General features: G+C 35.7%; 1 protein-coding gene across 5 annotated transcripts in view; it reads right to left on the reverse strand.

Moving 5' to 3' along the window:
* Positions 1-20,728, reverse strand: part of LINGO2 (leucine rich repeat and Ig domain containing 2) — a 649,774-nt gene that overhangs the window by 508,968 nt on the left and 120,078 nt on the right. The window contains exon 2 of one of the 5 annotated variants that reach the window (XM_056117327.1): positions 1,531-1,563. The exons of 2 other annotated variants lie outside the window; for them this stretch is intronic. The gene's annotated coding sequence lies outside the window, so the exon portion shown is untranslated. Of the gene's footprint in view, positions 1-1,443; positions 1,564-20,728 lie in introns of those variants that run through there. 2 more of the 5 variants (XM_056117330.1, XM_056117329.1) reach the window with 2 other exon arrangements.

Here is a 20,728-nt window from a genome sequence, read left to right on the forward strand (position 1 = left end):
AGAGAAGAGAACACAAGCAAAGGGTATTTGGAGGATTCACTAGGGATGTGAGATGTATGCTGAAAGTAGACTATAGACTGAACACTATGGCCACTTAATAACTTCACTGCAAACCACAATACCCTACAGGAAAGAGAGAGCAAAAGGGAATTCCCTGCCACAGAGGTGGGGTGGGTGGTGGGGGGAGGGCTACTGGGTTCATCGGTGGTAGAGAATGGGCACTGGTGGAGGGATGGGTACTTGATCATTGTAGAACTGAAACCCAAGCACAGAAGTTTGTAAGTCTACAACTGTACCTCATGGTGTTTCACCAATAAAATTTTTTTAAAATTTACATTAGTAACCTACCTATTTTTTTTGCTTTCCTTTGTGTTTGGGGTGACAGTTTTGCAGAGAGGCTACTCTTGGTGTAATGCTTGAAAGTTGCTCAAGGCAGAATTGGTTGGGAGAACTGTAATGCTGGGGGTTGAACACAGACTTTCCATGTGAAAAGTAGATACACAATACTTTGAGCTGTCTCCTAAGGACAATATACCCATTTTTTTGGTCAAAAGTCTTAAAACTACTTAAAAAAGTTATACAAAGCAAAGATGGTTATATAAGAATTTTGTGGCTGGTGCTATAGATTACTTTATATTGATTATTATGATGTACTCTTCGTCAAAATCCTGAACAAACTATTTGAGTCTTTTCGTGTTCCTGGAGTGAGAAGATGCCATTGTGTTACACTAGCATATGACAGGGATGAATGGAGATGCTACTGGTGCCTGGTCGAGCAAATCAAAGATCAACAGGATGACAAGTGACAAGTGACAAGTGATTATGTACTCATAGATTACTATGGCATATTTATAGCAATCTATATTAGCAACAGCTATAATACAACAGCTCATTGTAGAGAGCTTCCTTACTATGACACTTTGCCAAGTACTTGTCATATGTCAAGTCAGATCTGAGCATATATTAGATAAGCAAAAGTGAGTGGAAACTGCTTATCTATCAGAAATGGTAAATCAAATACTTTTAAATAATAGATGAAAGTTTAAGTTGATGTTAGCAAGAAATATTGGGGAAAATGTGAGATTGGGAATACAGTGAAGACCAATGGAAAAGTTAGAATAAAATTAGATAACAGGGTCTTGTTTAAACTACGTATATATTGTGTGTTTACTGAAAAATAAATATGCAGGGCTGTGGACAGAATGGTAAGTGGATAAACAAAACAGTGGATGGATAGATGGATGAATGGATGAATAGATGAATTGGGTGGATAAGGTGAAAAAATGCATTATTTCCAAATTCACAATTTTGACCAGAATTAAGTCAGACTTAATTTTAGCAAAATTTCCACAAATTTTATTGTTGTATTGTAATCATTTATAATCTATCTTATGTTCTTCTATCCATCATTGAGAAAAATAAAACTTAAAACTTTCTAATTACTTTCTTAAAAGAGTGCATAATATTCTCTGTGTCTTAGTACTGTTTCATAATAATCAGAAATGCTTTAACATCTTGAAAAGTACCAACCTTGAAAGCTGCATTCTGTTCTGCTGATCACACCTAAAGCAAAACAAAACAAAGTAACAAAAAAGGGGAAAAATAAAATAATTTAAGTGAAAGCCACTTATAGCAACACAACAGTTAAAAGAACATTGAAAAATCCCACAAATTTTACTTACTTACTTAACAAAGAATACATATTTTGTCATGGAAAAATATTCTATGAAAAAGTTCTTCCTCACTCACATTGAATGCCTGGAACCTGACCATGAACAGCTTTGTAATTGTGTATCTCATGGTGATTCAATTGAAAAATAAAAAAAAGTTCTTCTATTTTTAAATACTTTGTTTGTCTTTAATTTTGTGATGGTCTTTTTAAAAGTGTCTTTGGTATACAACTTTGACAATGAGTTAGAAATACAAACAGGAAATTTCAGAAAACTGATAAAGCTAAAGTATATATAAATGTGTATACAGCACCCATGAATACTTGTCATCAACACATGAATATTTGTCATCATTGTGAGATATTTTGATAATTTTAGACAAGAGTATTTTAAGAGACGATTATAATTTATTCAGGTTCTATACCTCTTCTCTTGAATACTGATTAAATCATACATTTTTTGCTTCTTCTCCCTCCTCACTTCCCCAATAATCTCCTCTCCCTTATGGACCAAGTGATTATTGTGTTGTTTATAATAACGGTTCTACATTCCTTATGGAAATTGTAATTATGATGCTGAATATTCAAACTGCAAGCCACTTTTCTCAAGGAAATTGTAATTATGATAATGTAGTATTTACCCAACCAGTGTTTTCTAGTCATTGTTCTCTTTGAGAAATGAGGAGGTGTGAGGAAACCCTTGAAATAAAACATCCTGTTGGGATATCAAATATCTCTTCTGAGAAATTTTAATAATCATACCTGATATTTTGTATTTGCTATGTACAACACAATAAGGCTGACAGGACATATAAATGTATCACATACAAATATATGTGGATTACATGTTTCTAATTTGACCTACATACCAACACCATGATGCAATATTATTTACTCCAGTTTTATGAGATTAAAAAAATCTGAGTAAACTGGTACCATCCAGTTAGTATAAAGGAGAGCTAATGTTTAAATCTAATTCTGCTTTATTTAAATATCTATTTATGAGCTTATTGTCAAAGGACTACATTGTATTCACTTGCAACAATGTAAATTGATTTAATTACAATCTTTCTCTTCTAAAACCAGTGTTTCCCAATTTCTCTGTAGTTATGGTTTGTTCCCTGAGAGACAAATAATTGGTCATTATCCTTACCTCTGACTATGGAATCCCTAACCTTATCCTATTAGTATTACGTTTTCATGACTCCTGACCCAAAATTTCCATTTCTAGAGTGTATGCAAGAAGTATAAGGAAAATTTACTCTAGCATTATTTAAACTAGTAAAAACTATCAAACAGGTAAATGTCCACCACATGTTTTTGTGGTACAATAGAATAAAATGGTACACTTGGGTTAGTAAACACCACAGGTTTACATGTGTTTTTTGAAAAAAAAAAAAGACCCATTTTAAAATACCAAGCCAGAGCAATAGTTTAGCAGGTAGGGCATTTGCCTTGCATGCGGCTAACCTGAGTTCGATTCCCAGCATCCCATATGGTCCCTGAGCACCTCCAGGGGTAATTTCTGAGTGCATGAACCAGGCGTAACCCCTGTGCATTGCCAGGTGTGACCCAAAAAGCAATAAATAAATAAATAAATAAATAAATAAATAAATAACATACTAAACTATCAGACAGTATTATTATACTTCTTTTTAAAAAATATTATACTTTGTATAATATTTAGAATCATACTTCTTTTTTAAAAAATATGTACATAATATCTAGTAAGTAATACATATAAGTAAAACAACTAGAAACTACTTTAAAAAAAAGTAACATCAAATAAAATGCAGAGTAAATTTCTACCAAAAACAAACAAACAACCTTGGTGAGTTCTTTGGTAGGATGTGAAGTAGATCTTTACTAATTCATCTTCTGTAAGTGCTTGTTCTGACTCTGTCAGATCTTCCAATAAGCACACAAGCAGGCATAGAAGGCCTATCCATCTCTCCTTAGCTTATCTTTGATTGATTAAGAAGCAATAAAATTTGGTAGCTATCAAATATACTTTATTAATATGTTATAAAATCCTATCACTCTGCAAGATATGCATTTTATTATAATTTTTAAAATGAGATAAACAAAACTCCAGTATAGTGACCCCTTCTCTCAATTTTGATTGGTTTACATTCTTTTAGTGTGCCAATTAGGCTGAGGATATTTTTTAGTGGTAGAGTACAAGCTTTGCATGTTTAGTGTCTGGGTATGATCCATGGTAATGCCAAAAACAAAGACAAAAAGGGGATGGGGTAATAAACAAGGATTCTTAACTTGGCGAACTAATTTGTCTTTATTTAAAAAAAAAAGATGCTAAAATTGAAAAGAAACTCAGAAGGTAGGGGATAAATGGAGTGTGGAGGGAAGACAAGAAAATAAATAGACAAATTATGACATTTTAATAGACAACTTTCTATTATCATCACTGGCTGACCATCTTATGTAGCTTGAGTACTTCTAGAACCTGTTCTTAATCTTTCAATTTACAACACTTCTAGTAACCTATTCAAAACATTTCATTTTGAAGCATTAAAACACCTTTATTTTGTTCTAGTAGAATTCATCTGTTTTTATAATGATCACACAATTTATATTTGTTTCCTGACCTATGGAAACATTGAGGAGAGGTCCAATCTAACAGAAAAAAAGACCAATGCTGAACATCTTTCGGTTTCAGCACTATTCCTCAGCAAGATTAACTAGTCATTTCATGGAAAGCTGATTATGACATATTGGGCCTTTTCTATTCTAGAAGTAGCAGATTCATTTCAACTAAAATTGTAAAAAAATTCAAATAAAGGTTGCTTACACCATTCAGAAGCCCCTGGTTTAACATCTAACTGTTTAATGAAACAATCCTTTGAAGGAGCAACTACCCAACCAATGCAGAGATGATATTTTGTGATTATACAGTTCCACCTATGGGATATGATAAATACTGAAAGTAAATGACCATTCTTTAGTACTGCTTAATAGGTGCAGTATTACCATTCAATAGAACACAAGAATGAGGGAACCAAAGGAAGGGATAGTATTCATTAAAATTAACACCATGAGTGGAAAAAGGCAGAAATTCATGTTCCCTGTTTCCAGAAATCTAGGTTCTATGGCCTGAGATATACTGTTTTACGAAAGGACAATGCTTCCATGTGGGAATATAGGGGGAACATTTTTTTAAATTTTTATTAGTGAAACACCATGAGGTACAGTTGTAGACTTACAAATTTTTGTGCTTGCGTTTCAGTTATACAATGATTGAGTTCCCATCCCTCCACCAGTGCCCATTCTCCACCACCAATGATCCCAGTATCCCTCTCACCCCTTCAGCCCCCCATCCCACCCCGCCTCTGTGACAGGCAATCCCTTTTGTTCTCTCTCTGTTGGATGCTGTGGTTTGCAAAAGAGACATTGAGTGGCAATCATGTTTGGTCTGTAGTCTACTTTCAGCATGCATCTCCCATCCTGGGAGGATTCTCACAACACCCTTTACTTGGTGGTCCCTTCTCTATCAGAGCTGCCTTTCCCCCTATCTGGCCTCCAAGCCATGGAGTGAACCTCCTGGTACTTATCTCGGCTATTCTTGGGTGTTAGTCTCCTATTTTGTTACTTTATATTCTCCAGATGAATGCAATCTTTCTATGTCTGTCCCTCTCTTTCTGACTCATTTCACTTACCGTGATACTTTCCATGTAGTATCACTTGTATGTAAATTTAATGACTTCATCTTTTCTAACAGCTACATAGTACACCATTGTGTAGATGTACCAAAGTTTCTTTAACCACTCATCTGTTCTCAGGCACTCGGGTTTTTTCCAGATTTTGACTCTGGAAATTAGAATTCGCCCATACTGTTTTCCAAAAGGGCTGAACCACTCGGCATTCCCACCAGCAATGAAGGAGGGTCTCTTTCTCGCAACATCTGTGCCAACAACGGTTGCTTTTTTTCTTTGGATGTGGGCCAGTCTCTGTGGTGTGAGGTAATATCTCATTGTTGTTTTGATCTGCATCTCCCTAATGATTAATGATGTAGAGCATTTTCTCATGTGCTTTTAAGTCATTCAGATTTCTTTTTGAGATAGTTTTTGTTCGTTTCGCTTCTCCACTTTTTTATGGGGTTAGAAGTTTTCTTCTTGTGGAGTTCAGGCAGTACTTTGTATATCCTTGATATCAACCTCTTGTTGGATGAGTATTGGGTGAATATCTTTTCCCATTCTGTAGACTGTCTTTGTATTTTGGTCACTGTTTCTTTTGAGGTGCAAAAGCTTCTTAGTTTAATATAGTCCCATTTGTCTATTTCTGTTTTCACTTGCTTGACCCGTGGTGTGTCATCTTTGAAGATACTGTTAGCATCAATGTTGTTGAGCGTCTTGCCAACCTTGTCTTCAATGCACCTTATACATTCTGGTCTGATGTTGAGGTCTTTAATACATTTTAATCTTATTTTTGTACATGGTGTTAGGCAGAGAACTAAGCCCAGTTTTTTGTAGCTGTCCAGTTTTGCCAGAAAATTTGTCTATGAGGCTTTCTTTCTTTACTTCACATGTCTTGTTCCCTTATCAAAGATTAGATGATCATATGTTTTGGGGGAGATGTCAGTATATTCAACCTTGTTCCATTGGTCTGCAGCTCTTTGTTCCAGTACCATGCTGTTTTAATTATTACTGCTTTGTAGAAGACTTTGAAGTTGGGGAGGTTGATTTTTCCCATTTTCTTTACCCCAAGAATTCCTTTAGCTATTTGTGGGGGCTTATTGTTTCATTTGAATTTCAGGAATGTTTCCTCCATTTCTTTGAAGAATGTTATGGGTATCATTATAGGGATCGCAGAGAATTTGTACAATGCTTTGGGGAATATTGCCATTTTGACAATTTTAATTCTGCTGATCCATGAGCAGGCAATATCTTTCCATTTTCTGGTGTCTTCTTTTATTTCCTGAAGTAGTATTTTGTAGTTTTTTTTTTTGTACAGGTCCTTTACTTCCTTAGTTAAGCTGATTCCTAGGTACCTGATTTTCTGGAGCACAACTGTGAATGGGATTCTTTTTTTCATGTCACTTTCTTCTCTCTCACTACTTGCGTATAGGAAAGCCATGGACTTTTGAGTATTTATTTTATAGCCTGTAACTTTACTATTCAAGTCTATTGCTTCTAGTAGTTTCTTGGTAGAGGTTTTAGGGTTCTCTAAGTATAGTATCATATCATCTGAGAATAGTGAGAGATTAATTTCTTCCTTTCCTACCTGAATACTCTTAATATCTTTTTCTTGCCTAATCCCTATTGCAAATACTTCCAGTAGTATATTGAACAGCAGTGGAGAGAGTGGTTATACTTTTCTCATCCCTGATCTTAGAGGAAAGGCTCTCCATTTTTCCCCATAGGTTTGGTTTTGAGTCTATGAAATTCCTGATGTATTGTTTCTCCACAAAATAGTATACTGTTCCATAAAGTTTGAGTGAAAATTTAGTCGGATAGAGTATTCTTGGTGAAGCATTCCTTTCAGTGAGTTTTTTCACTATATCCTACCATTGCTTTGGGGCTTGGAGTGTTTCCTCTGATAGGTCTGCTGTGACTCTAAGGGGTGCTCCTTTGTATGTGATTTCCTTCTTTGACCTTGCTCTTGCAGTATTGTGTTTCTATCCAGGGCATCCATCATTCTAACTATGATATGTCTTGGAGTGTTTTTGTTAGGTTCTCTTTTAGCTGGCACCCTTGGGCTCCTTGAATCTGAATGGCTGCATTGTCCAGCTCTGGGAACTTTTTAGCAATGATTTGCTTAACTGTGGCTTTTTTATTGGGATTGTTTCCCTGACCTACTGGTACTGCAATTATTCTAATGTTGTTCTTCTGGAATAATCTCCTAGGACTCTGATTCATTCTAGAGCTATTTTGAGGTCTCTCGCTATTGTTTATTGTTGCCTGTTGGCTTGGTACAGCTGATCTTCCAGCTCACTGATTCTGTCTTCTGCTGTGGCCATTCTACTGTTGAGGGCACAGACTGAGTTTTTTATTTCATCTACGGAATCTTTTATTCGTGACATTTCTATGCATAGCTTTCCAATTTCTGCTCTTATTTCTGCCCGTAATTTCTTGATTGTTTTACACATGAACCCCTTTAATTTATTAAATATCTGTCTCACTGTTTTATTGAGTTCATTGAACATTTTCATTACTTCATATCTGAATTCTTTCTCAGAGAGGCCCCTTATGTGAGTAGCACCTACTGAGCCTTCTGGACTCTTTTCATCGTCCTCCCCTCGTGGTGGGGATTTGCATTGTTTCTTCATATTGGTGTGGAGGTAGGGAGATTGAGATGTTACATGAGATTGCTGGGTATGTGTAAACTACATGCAGCAGCATGAGCATTGGTCAGCTCATAATAAGGCCATGCCCACATCTGAAGGTGCCACCCCCACTTCTACAAAGGCCACGTCCCCTACGGGTACTTTGTGTCTTTGGGGTTACAACCTGGGGGAGGAAGAAAACCGGGCACAGCGTTGGGGATGAATAGGAAGAGGCTCAGGGATGGTGAGCATCCCAGGGTCTTGGAGGATGCCTGGGGTGTGTACGTGGAGAAACCCAAGTTCTGGGTTTGAGCACTGACTGACATGGGGTTGGAAGAAGACCGAGCATCGTGTTGGGGATGAAGCAGAAGAGACTCAGGGATGGTGAGCTTCTCAGGGTCCTAGAGGATGCCTAGCTGGGTTCGAGCACTGACTGACCTGGGGGAGGAAGAAGACCAAGAACCCATAGGGTGAATTTTCTTAAACTCTATGTCTTATATCCAATGACAATTGGACTTTATGTGCGAGAATACTATAGGTAAGGAGAGGAGTCAACCATATAGGCAGAGGTAATATACTGACCATGAGGAAACTTAAAATGAAGAGTTTCATACAGATAAGATTGGCTTTAAAGTCCTTATCCAAAACATAAGCATATCTCACATATAATTTTAATATATAGGTCTAGACAGTATGGAGTACATAGCAATATGTTTAAACATTTTATTTCTAAAACTTTATTCTTGTTTGACATATATAATTATACTGTTAATATTAAATTTTATAGCAATGACTCTTACAATTGATACTGAGATAAATTTTACCACTATAATTAATAAATCAATATGATAAATTATTAAATTTGTTAACTAAAATTCTTTAGCCAGAAAACTGAGAAAGAAAAATTCCAAGAAAAATATATATCTGGTCAGAGTGAGGCCTAATACTGTTGTTACACATAGAAAAATTGGCTAGATGTAGTTTTTAGCTTTTTTTATTTAGAGACAAAGACTACTGATTATTTTGGAAGCAAAATTTTCTTCAGAAATTCTCAACTTCAGAAGGATATAAATGTTATGGCATCTATGATAATAAGTTCCCCCACAAAACTGCATTATATATTACTTCAAAAAATAAGAAACATAGGAAATGCTTCAAATGAAGCATGAAGTTATTGGGTGGTACTTTCCAACAATTCCCAACAGTTTTATTTTGACTATGTCTTATTCAATTCAATAAGCTTTAAGTTATCAGGTCTTACGATATTCAGAACTGCCCTCAGTATACTAATATTGAGTTTGATCAGACTGCAGAAACATACAGTTAGAATTTGAAATTTATTTTTGGTTTAGTCTATATTGTTTATTTTGAGGTGAGGAAATCCCAAATAGTGCTTAGGAAGCCCAGGGACCCATTTGTGATGGGTCCACCAACCAGGAATGCAGTTCAATGCAAGGTTCTGGGAATGTAATGATTCTAAATATATGTGGTGCCAAGAATATCTGGGCAACCTGAGCAGCTCTAGAGGCAATCTAAGTCTGTATTTTGTGAAGTTTGTTGATCCTGTGATGCCAAGAATCTAACCTGGGTATGCTAGGCATATGCCCTAATGCTGTACTAATCCCAAACCAATCACATTCTTAAGCAGAATTATTAATACATAAACCTGGAAATTTCTGAAAATATAGCAATACTGATTTATACAAAACTAATCTTCATCATAATTGGGGTTGTAAATATTACAAATATTTTTACACAGCCAAGTTTCAAGGAGCATGCTTTCACTAAAACTAGTTTTCTGACTTCAACATACCATTTTTGCTATGGCACCCAGACTTGCTATAATCAACTGACCATCAGAATAATGACATGAATACTATATTTCTCATAATCACTGTTCATATCATTAAGTAAGCCAACAGATGAAGACATATGTGAAGGCAAGCGGCCAACTTTGTAACATAAGGATATCTCTAGGCAGGACTTATCCAAGTGGAAAATGTAAGAATTTTAAGTTGGACTCTTATTTTAAAATTTTTATATGAATACCTAAAGGAGCTAGGACAATCCTATAATTTATAGGAAAATTTTTGAAGAAAACAGTGTCATCAGGCAGCCAGGGCAGTAGTTTGGAGTTGAGGAAACAATAAGAGTTGTTGAATTAGAACATCCAAGAGGATAAAGACAAATTTGTTGGTTTATACCTGTTGACAGGACTAGCACATGCAATCTAAATTAACTAGTTTGAAACCATGCTTTTTTTTTACCATTACACGAATTCATAGTGATGTGGTTAAAAGTTAAATATGAGGAATGAAGAGGCAAGAGTTCAGTCTATTTTCTGGTTTGCCTATTTTTGTTTGCTTATTTCATGTCGACAATTTTCTTTGAATCGATTTATAAGTTGAGCCTCCAGAGGTGAGATAAGACAGGGAGAATGTACAACATGAGGTAATCCAAATCAGAGGCAAGTGACGGTGAATTCAAGCTAGTTTTCTAAAGGGGGATTTAAAGAAATATGTGAGAATATAAGATAGAATTGGATGAAAGAACAAAAGATATAATCATAAATTTTAGTTATATACAAATGATGAGAAATGTATAAGATAGTAAACTGTGTCAGTATTACGTTTGGATAAGCAAAGAAGATCCTAGAGACCACATGGAACTTGGAACAACAGAAATCAGAATCTGTTGATTGTTTAAGAATAACATAATTCATTTGTGGCCTGATTTTAATGAAGAATGAAAACTGTTTAGAGGTATGTGTACCTTTATTCTCCATAGTGATTCTAAACTGCCATATACTAACAGGAATCTGGTAAGAACTTAGTAAATATATTACAATAATTGAGTACTTGTGTAGAGAGTGAGATGAATAAAAGGAATAGAACAAAATAGAACATATTTCACAAGAAACTGGATAGCAAACTAAAATTAACATGATGATTTGATAATATAAATAGGGGTTGTACTACTTTTGAACCAATACTTAATATCATTCAGTATTTTGGAGGGAAGTGGTTCTAAGCAGTGTTCAGGGAGTCTAGATATTATGCTCAGTACTATACTTTCATTGGGCTTGTTGGTTCAATGCTTCAACCTAGTGATACAGCGCTGCTAGGACCTGGTGGATGTGTGGACCAACTTCATCTGCAATCTGAGGCTTACAGAGAAACATTTGTGGTTCTCGGAGGCCATTTTGTAGATACTAGATATCAAACTTGGGTTCTTGAGTATGCAAAATATATGCCTTGATTCCTTCACTCTACCTCTAGCTTCTCATTTAGTCATATAAAATGAAGTTACATAATAGAGAATATTACAATCTATACTTGTTTTCCATCCCTTGTTCTTCTAAAGCCCCCAAAGCTATTTAACATAGAATGGTTTATACAGGATTATAGAACTGAAGCACAATTTAAGAATCAACTGAAAATATCATGGAAATGTCTCACCCCTACTCATTAATGGTAGCTTAGGCTTTTGTATTATCATATCTATATTATACACAGATTTCAAAAGAACAGAAGGAATACCAATCTGATTTGAGTTTAAGTCAAGGAATTCAATGGTCGAGGTAGGTCGTAGTGAAATTCAGAACAGAATACCTATCAGCAATTATACCTACATTAAAAGACTTGGATTTTAAGAGAGGAAACCATCACCTTTTTCAGGATTCTAATTAATTACAGCAATTGAGAAAATGGGTTGCATGATGTCTGGAAGGAAACTTTCAGTGAAGCAACTAGAAATTTAACCACACAATCTGTTTAACATGAGAATCAATAGGAAAATAGTAAAAAATTGTAAATGTGCTAATATTTCTAGTTCATGAGTAACAAGAATAATTTCAAGCCTCTTTGTTTGGTGATTTTGATATTGGTACTAACCTGTGTAAATTAGAAATGGGTAAGGCTCTATATGCCGGTGGAAGATATCAGGGAACACAAAGATTAACTATAACCATTTTTGTGGGGAACTGAAGTGTATCTTTAGTTATTTGTGCTGGAGTGCAGATAACGATGTTCTCACATGGAATGATTTAAATGAAAAGACTCACATGAAAAATTTGCATTAGAAGTTGTAGTAAAACAATTGCATCAATAATTTGTGTATTAAGTGAGTTTACCTAACTACATACAGCACATTATATACTATCGATGGGCATTTATTTATATTCAGAACAGAAATAATATCCACTGAGGAAATTAGCTGATCTCTGAGTAAACACATCTGACATTTTCTACCCTTTACATTCAGCAGTATTCACAGCAAATCTTGATTCTCATAGGGGTCATTCACATACAATCTACAGTTCATCAATACCTGAAATTCTTATTCAGGTATGTTATAATTGAGTTCCATAAGCCACCATGTACAGCATGGAATATTCTAAAGCAGAATGGTTAAGGATACTTGCTCTGTTTTTTTGACAGCACAACATGTCTCTATAACTTGTGTGTGACCATTGCCAGCCCCTAACTCCTATGTTTCACATTCATGATCTATAAGATACAAACTAAATATCATTTACATAACTGTGGGGATAACATGAGAAATTATGGAAAATTGTCATATTTAATTCAAATAACAACATACTTTAAACATCTTTTTTCATATAGGATATCAAACATTCAAGACATGCTTTAGAGCTGGAACAAAAGGCCAAAATGAATAGGAATTTTGTAGTAAGAGGTGGCAGTACTAAAGGTGGAATCTTTTACTCTTTCTTTAGGCCCAAACAAAAATTAACTTACTTGGCTAAACTCTTTAATTTGGACCTCATCACCTATATGATTAAGGTCATTCACTGCACCATTCTTTGTGGGGTATTGTCTGCACATCTTTCACACACCACTGAACTTTTTATTTCTATTTTTTGTCTGTTGTTATTTTGTGGGTCACATCCAGTGCTGGCCAGGGTTTATCCCTGACTCTCTGCTCTGGGAACACTCCAGATCATATTTGGGGGTCAATCTGTGGTGCTAGGATAGAACCCAAGTCAACAACGTGTAAGACAGGCACTCTATCAACTGAAGTATTTTTCTAGGCCTCCGATTTTATAAATTTTCAATAATTTTGAGCATAACACGCCAGATTTCTGCTCTTCCTCTTGTCTTTGTATATTTCCCCTTCTCAGTCTGGGACATTTTCTGTTCCTTTCTTTAAACTCCCATCAACAACTACACAGTACGAGAAGGATAAAAAGGCTGTACATAATAAAGTTTGTATTTTTAATTTATTATTTCTCCTTTTCGTTGATCTTTATAGGTTTTTATTTTTATTTTGAGGATTAGGTGAGGGTCACACATGGCAAATGTTTTGGAGCTATTTCCACCTCTCCATTATCTTTGTGATAATAAAATCACCATTTAAGTCCAAAATGTTTAATGGAACAAGTTCTAATGGGAAGGCCTGCGATATCAGACAGTGGAAAGTTATCCTCTGCAGGAGATTCTAAGCCAGAAATATGGTAGATAACAGTAGCATCTAGTATATGAATCATTAACATAGACAGGAATTTTGAGGTGAGTTACAAAATTATGGGTTTGTCACCTTCAAGTCCCAACCCTCAAAATTAATGTTAAGTGTTTGTATGTGCTAATGACAGTAATATAATTCTCTATAAGAGCATCTGTACAATATTTTAGATATCCCAAGATGTATTTAGAGAGAGGGAATAAGTCAACCAGATAATTTTGTGTGAAATTAATTAAACAGGGACTTTAATATAAGGGAGAAACTCTGAATTGGAAAATAAATCTGTTTTGCAAAACCACTTTCTTCCACCTTACCTGTCATATTTAAGTTCTCCTACAGTTCTGGTAGGAAAATATATGGTCTTATTCTGATGAATAAGGTTAGAATTTTATGAGTATAATATTGTACTATGAAACAATTTATATTCTATATTTATTATATAACATGCCTTATAGAAAATGTGGAAATTCATAAATATTGTTAATACCAAATACTACTATACCACAGACTTCTAATATAAATTATTAGATTAAGAGCTGTATTTAGTAATTAATAATTTCTCATAATATAATAATCAAAACCATCAAAACAAAAAATAGAAAATTCATAGTATGTGCTTCTTCAACTCCAAAAATATGAATTAAAATAATTCAATAGTTAGCATTTCCTTTTTTTCTCTCTATTTCCCATAGTCTTGTATAAAAAATAATTTATATTAAGTTACATAAACATATGGACACATGCATCTGTATGAATTATCTTTTAACTTAAAATGATCATATACTTGTTTTAAGTAGAATTATTATTGCAGTTATTGACATGTTTTAATTTATTCTACATCTTTATTTTAACTTTATATTTTTTCTTATATCTTTTCAAATAATAATCTTCTACCTTTATGTTTTACACTACTGAATGTATATGGCACATATCAGATAAATCATATCCATTGATTTTTTTTAAATTTATATTAGTGATACAGCATGAGGTACAGTTGTAGACTTACAGATTTTTGTGCTTGGGTTTCAGCTATACAATGATCGAGTATCCATCCCTCCACCAGTGCCCATTATCCACCATTACTAATACCAGTATTCCTCCTACCCCCCATCTCCCCATCCGACCCTGCCTCTGTGGCAGGGCAGTCCCATTTGTTCTCTCTCTCCTTTTGGGTGCTGTGGTTTGCAAAAGAGAATTGAGTGACAATCATGTTCTGTCTATAGTCTACTTTCAGCATGCATCTCCCATCCTGGGAGGATCCTCCCAACACCCTTGGTGCTCCCTTCTCTATCTGAGCTGCCTTTTCCCCTAGCATGTGTGGCTGGCCTCCAAGCCGTGGAGTAAACCTCCTGTTATTTATCTCGGCTATTCTTGGGTGTTAGTCTCCTATTTTGTTACGTTATATATCCATTGAATTTTATTCCTTAAAACATCTTATTATAATGCTCAAACATCTATCTTTTATTGTCACTATTTAGATTTAGATTTTTTCTCTTCTTCATTGCTCTTTATAGGTATTTTTTTAGGGTTTTGGGAAGTAACACATGGTAAATACTTGGGAACTATTTTCTTCTATAAGCTGTACAGAGGTCACTCCAGGTAGTGCTCAGGGAACCATGCAATGGTGATAATCAGATATGGATTTTTCATGGGTCTGCAAAGATCATACAAGGGTTTTGGTACTTGCCTTGCATGTTACCAAGCCAGAGTTTTTGAGACCCAGCACCATATACTGTCCCTGAGTACCTTTAACAGTGATTAATGAGCATAGAGACAGAAGTAGAACCTAAGGGGAAAGCAGGGTGTCACTCCCCAAAAATTAAACATTAAAATATCTATAACAAAAAAGAGAACAAAAGAAAATAATCACTGTCACTGTCCCTTTCACTGTCCTCCCATTGTTCATCGATTTGCTCGAGCAGGCCCAGTAACATTGTGAGACTTGTTACTGTGTTTGGCATATCGAATAAAACAAAATAATAAGAATATAAATTATTTTAAAAATCACATTGTATTTTACAGCATCTACTAAGATTTTTCTATCATCTAAATAATTTACGCAAACTCTTCCTTGTGTGAATATTTGGAAAATTTTTAAATGTGTAGCAGGACAAAAATACTATGTGCTCACATTTAATTAACTAAATTCTACATTTTATGTGCCTTTAATACTTCAAAAATTGCACTCCTTTTTTCTTATATACAATGTACAGTTGAACATTTTATGTTAATTTATTCTTGTCTGTTTTCTGTCATCTACTTCCCTCTACTAATTTTTTTCTGCTTGAATTCAGCAGAATTTTTACTAAATTCTGACTGAATGATACAATGAGGTATAGGTGTTTAGTACAAGGTCTTATTCTGAAAATGTGTTCTTATTGGTTGCCCTCTCGTGGCTTGTATTTATTAATTTTTTAAGTCCTGTTCTGGAGGAAGCATTTGCCTTTCATTCCCTTTATTATTCAGTGCTCAAAAACCTTAACAACTACAAAAACAAGAAGCCTTCAAAAATAGGAGGAAGTGCTTAATAGATATATCATCAAAGAAGACATGAAAATGTGTCCAGCATCACTAATTATCAAGAAACTGATAAATTCAATCAACAGTAAGTGATAACTATACAATAATAATAAGAACTTACATAAAAAGTGCAAGAAATTGCAAGTACTGTCTGCGAAGTGGAGAAAATAGAGCCATCATTCACTAGTGGCAGAATGGAAATGTGAGCTGGTTCAGTCTCAATAAAAACCAGTATGGAGAATTCTAAAAAAAATTAAAATAGGTATTGGAGGAATAGTACAGTGGTAAGGCATTGGTCTTGCATATGGTTAACCTGGGTTTGATCTCTGGCATCCTATACGGTCCCTGAACCATCGCCAGGAATAATTCCTGACTGCAGAGACAGGAGAAACCCTAAACATTGCTGGACATGGTCCCGCCCCAAAAAAAAAATTAAATTAGGGCTATCATATAATATAGCAATTTTATTCCTCTTTATCTATCTGGAGGACACAAAAATAAAATTTTTAAATATTTATGCATTTTTATATACTTTCATTGCAACACTATTTTCAATAGCCACAATCTGGGAACAATCCAAATGCCCAAGGATAGGTGAGTGGATAAAGAAGATGTGACATAAGAACCAGAGAGATAGTCCAGTAGGTAAGACCAAAAAAAGATATGACATATATACACAATGGCATCCTGCTCAACTAAAGAAAAAACATACTGCAGTTTGTGATAATACGGTTACTAGAGGGTATCAGGTTAAGTGAAATAATTCAGAAGGAAAAAGACAAACATGGAATTATCTCACACATATGTGATATTAAAAAAACATGCGAAGGTGTACACTATATGCACATGCAATGAAAACAAGCCCTTGTCAACAGAGAAGGAGTGGACGGGAAGGATTCTACAGACTATGATGGAAGCACACTGACATTTTGATGGCGTGTGTGGTTGGAACATTGTACCATATAACAAATTTTACACCTTCCCAAACTAGTATCACCTCAATAAATTAAAAAAGTAAATTACATTTGTTGTTAAAGTTTCAAAATATTAAATATTACTATTTAAAAGGAAGCTTGGAGTTGGGGTGGGGAGGAAGCTATTCAGAATCTTCATACCTGTACAATATACTTATTTTGTTAGTCCTGCTCCATTTCTTTACTCACCTACAGTGATTTAAAACTGACTATACTAGTATGGTTAGATTTTCAAATATCTATAGAAAAGTTAGAGAGAAGTAAATCTCATAGGAATTAATTTTATATCAGGATATAACTCATAATTAAGGGTTGGGAGTGGGAGAGATTGCTATAACTATTTTATACTCCTACTCTGAATTAAGATATACAGAAAAATATATAGATACTGTTAAGTCTTAGCATGCTGTGTTTCTCTGTCAAGAAACAGTAGTCTTTGTGACTTAAGAAAATTATGAAGCAGGGGAAATGAAGTAAACAGGAGACAAATATTCAAAATATAATAATATTTCGGAAGTCTCAAAGGCACTAAATCCTCTATGAATTGTGCTCCTTTTAATTAAAAAACACACACAGAATATTATCATACACAAATGTATTTGTCTGTGTTTCACTAGTGTATGTTTCTGGAAAACCACAGCAAATCTTGACCAAAGATTCCAAAAAGACAAGAGAAAATGGAGCCAAGGAAAGGAGTCAGCAGTGTGGAATTCTTGGGGAAACCTCTATATCCTTCATAATTGTTTGGCCTTCATTTTTAAGGAAACAAAAACAATTCAATATATATATATCTTATAAGGAGATATACCCTACTAAGATTTATAATCTTATAATTTATAATTATTTTAATTATTAATTTATACTTCTTACCCTACTAAGGCTCAAAGCCGTCTGGGAACACAAACATGTTAGCAGTATATAGTTATATTTGAGAGGATTATCAATAAGCATGGAGTGTCTTTTCTTCCAAATAAGCTAGACTTTAATATTGGAAACTTTACTCCCCATTGCTGACACATCCCTCTGCCTGCCTAGAAGCACATGTTAGCAAAGACTTTATGAGACACATTAATAAGAAAGTACAAAAAATGCTCTCATAGAGATTAAGGTCTGACATGCTTATTCTACTGTGTTTGCTTATGCCCCATGACGTTGCTGTGTACATAGCAGAGGCCAGTTGTCTGGTAAGTACCTCCACTGGCTTCTAAAATACACTACCAGAGAAACTAGGCCTTGTCTTGAGTCTGTTTACACCATTTTTTTATGGCTTCATATTTCCCTTTTACAGACGATAACCTCTATTCACTGACAGTCACTGAAAATGGAAAAATTAGGAAGGAGAATTAGATAACTATGTAACTCACTGAATAATTCTAAAGCTTAAAGAAACTTTCATTGGTGTATGCCATTTAAATAACAGATGAGAATGTTTTTCAACTAACAATAACTTGTACTCAACCAATTAAAAGGAAATACTTTGATAGACTTTGGAATAGTCAATTCAATTAACGGAGTAGAACCTGTGATGGCAAATGACAATATTTATCACTGTCTTTAATATGGAAATTCCAATTTAAAAATAAAACAAACTATTCTACATAGTCATTTTATAAAGTTGGGACTTAGAATGTGCTGGAGCGATAGCAGAGTGGGTAGGTCTTTTGCCTTGCATGTGGCTGTCCCGGGTTTGATTCCTGCGCCCTTCTGGAGAGCCCGGAAAGCTACCCAGAGTATCTCGCCTGCACAGCAAAGCCTGGCAAGCTGCCCACAATGTATTCGATATGGCAAAAACAGTAACAAGTCTCACAATTTGTTGTGAGATGTTACTGGTGCCCTGTCTAACTATATTTGTTTTATTTTAGCAGCATTAGGCCTCTTAAGCAATGCATGTTGTTTTGTGCAACTACAAGGTTTTTGGGTTTTGTTTTGGGGTCACACCTGCCAATGCTCAGGGCTTAGTCCTGGCTATGAACTCAGGAATTACTCCTGACCTTGCTTAAGCGAACTATGGAATTCTGGGGATCAAACCTGGATCAGGTGCCTTCACGGCAAGAACTCTACCCTCTGTCTTATAACTCTGCCAGCTTTAGGTACAGTTTGTGCACTCATTGTTGCCTTCTATCCACCACTGATGGGCATTTGGAATTGACCCAGAATCTTGCTACCCCAAACAATGTTATTCTTTTTGCTTTTGTTTTGGTGCCACAACCTGATATTTTTGGTAATCTTAGAAGAGACCCCTGGTTGTACTCACGGGACATATGTGTTGGGGATTTGATGCAGGTCACCATAACCACAGTCAAGACAAGTGTGTTACCCCTTTTACTATCCTAATTTTAAGAAAGAAGCTATTATTAAGATTCATGCATGAGTTTTCTGACTCAAGATTACTAAAACACGTGAATAATTATTTTCCTTAGGTATATAATTGGGGTGGAATTTATGAAAATATATTAAATATTAAATATAATATACTCGGATTGGAGTTGAGCATCCTCCACCCAGATCCTCCAAATTCCAGTAGGCGGGGGTCACACCCACCACCTGGCCCCCTGGCGCCGTGTAATCCCATCAGCAGCCAAGACTCAGAGACTATAAAATCCAGCTCCCGGACGAGACCAGTGCAGTCTCCTGCCCCTGCGCCTGGCTGTTCCTCTCCAGGGTCCCTTGGAGGGGAGCGGGTTGAGCTTTCCTCCCCGCCCCGACCAGGGCTCCGGCAGCGGAAGACCTCCACGATCAGCCACCACCATGCCGAGACCACTCTCCGCACACGTGAAGGTACTGGCAGAGGGACAAAGCCACGCGGATTCTGGGGCCGAGATTTCCAAGCCTACTAGGATTGGAGTTGAGCATCCTCCACCCAGATCCTCCAAATTCCAGTAGGTGGGGGCCAAACCCACCACCTGGCCCCCTGGTGCCGTGTAATCCCATCAACGGCCAAGACTCAGAGACTATAAAATCCAGGTCCCGGAACTGCGCGGCCACAGGACATTTTTTAATGACATCTTAGTATCTCATTCCTACTTTGGACAAACTTGCAGGCTATCGATTGTAGCCTGCCCACACGGAAGAGTCTGGCAAACTTCCCGTGGCGTACCAAATATGCCAAATACCAGTAACAATGATGGGTCTCATTCTCCTAAAGAGCCTTGAATATAATCTCAGGGCTAGGATGAAAGAGACGTTACTGGGGCCTGCTCGAGGCAATCGACGAATAACAGGATGATGAATGAATGAATGAATGAATGAATATTAAATAATCAGGAATATATCACTGTATCACTGTCCTCCCATTGTTCATTGATTTGCTCCAGCAGGCCCAGTAACGTCTCCATCATGAGACTTGTTGTCACTGTGTTTGGCATATCAAATATGTCATGGGTATCTTGCCAGGCTTTTCCATGCAGGCGAGATACTCTTAGTAGCTTGCCAGGCTCTCCAAGAGGGGCAGAGGAATCGAACTTGGGTCGGCCATGTTGGCTGTGTGCAAGGCAAATGCCCTACCCGCTGTGCTATCGCTCCAGCCTTCAGGAATATATATATATATATATATATATATATATATATATATATATTCAAATTTACTATAATATGATGTTATAGTCCATATTTGTTTGAAACATGGTAAATTCTTTGCTAAATTTAAACATGATAAGCTCTGAGTTTTTCCAGTCTTGTGTCTCTATCTTGATTCAAAAAATATCCATCCATTAACAATAAGGTTGATGATATTTGGCTTTTTATTGATGGCAGGACTATTTCAAGATATTTTCCTGTAAATTTTGTTATTTCTGATTTTTA

Source organism: Sorex fumeus, unplaced genomic scaffold (assembly GCF_029834395.1).
Source record: "Sorex fumeus unplaced genomic scaffold, SorFum_2.1 ptg000034l, whole genome shotgun sequence".
NCBI lineage: Eukaryota > Metazoa > Chordata > Mammalia > Eulipotyphla > Soricidae > Sorex > Sorex fumeus.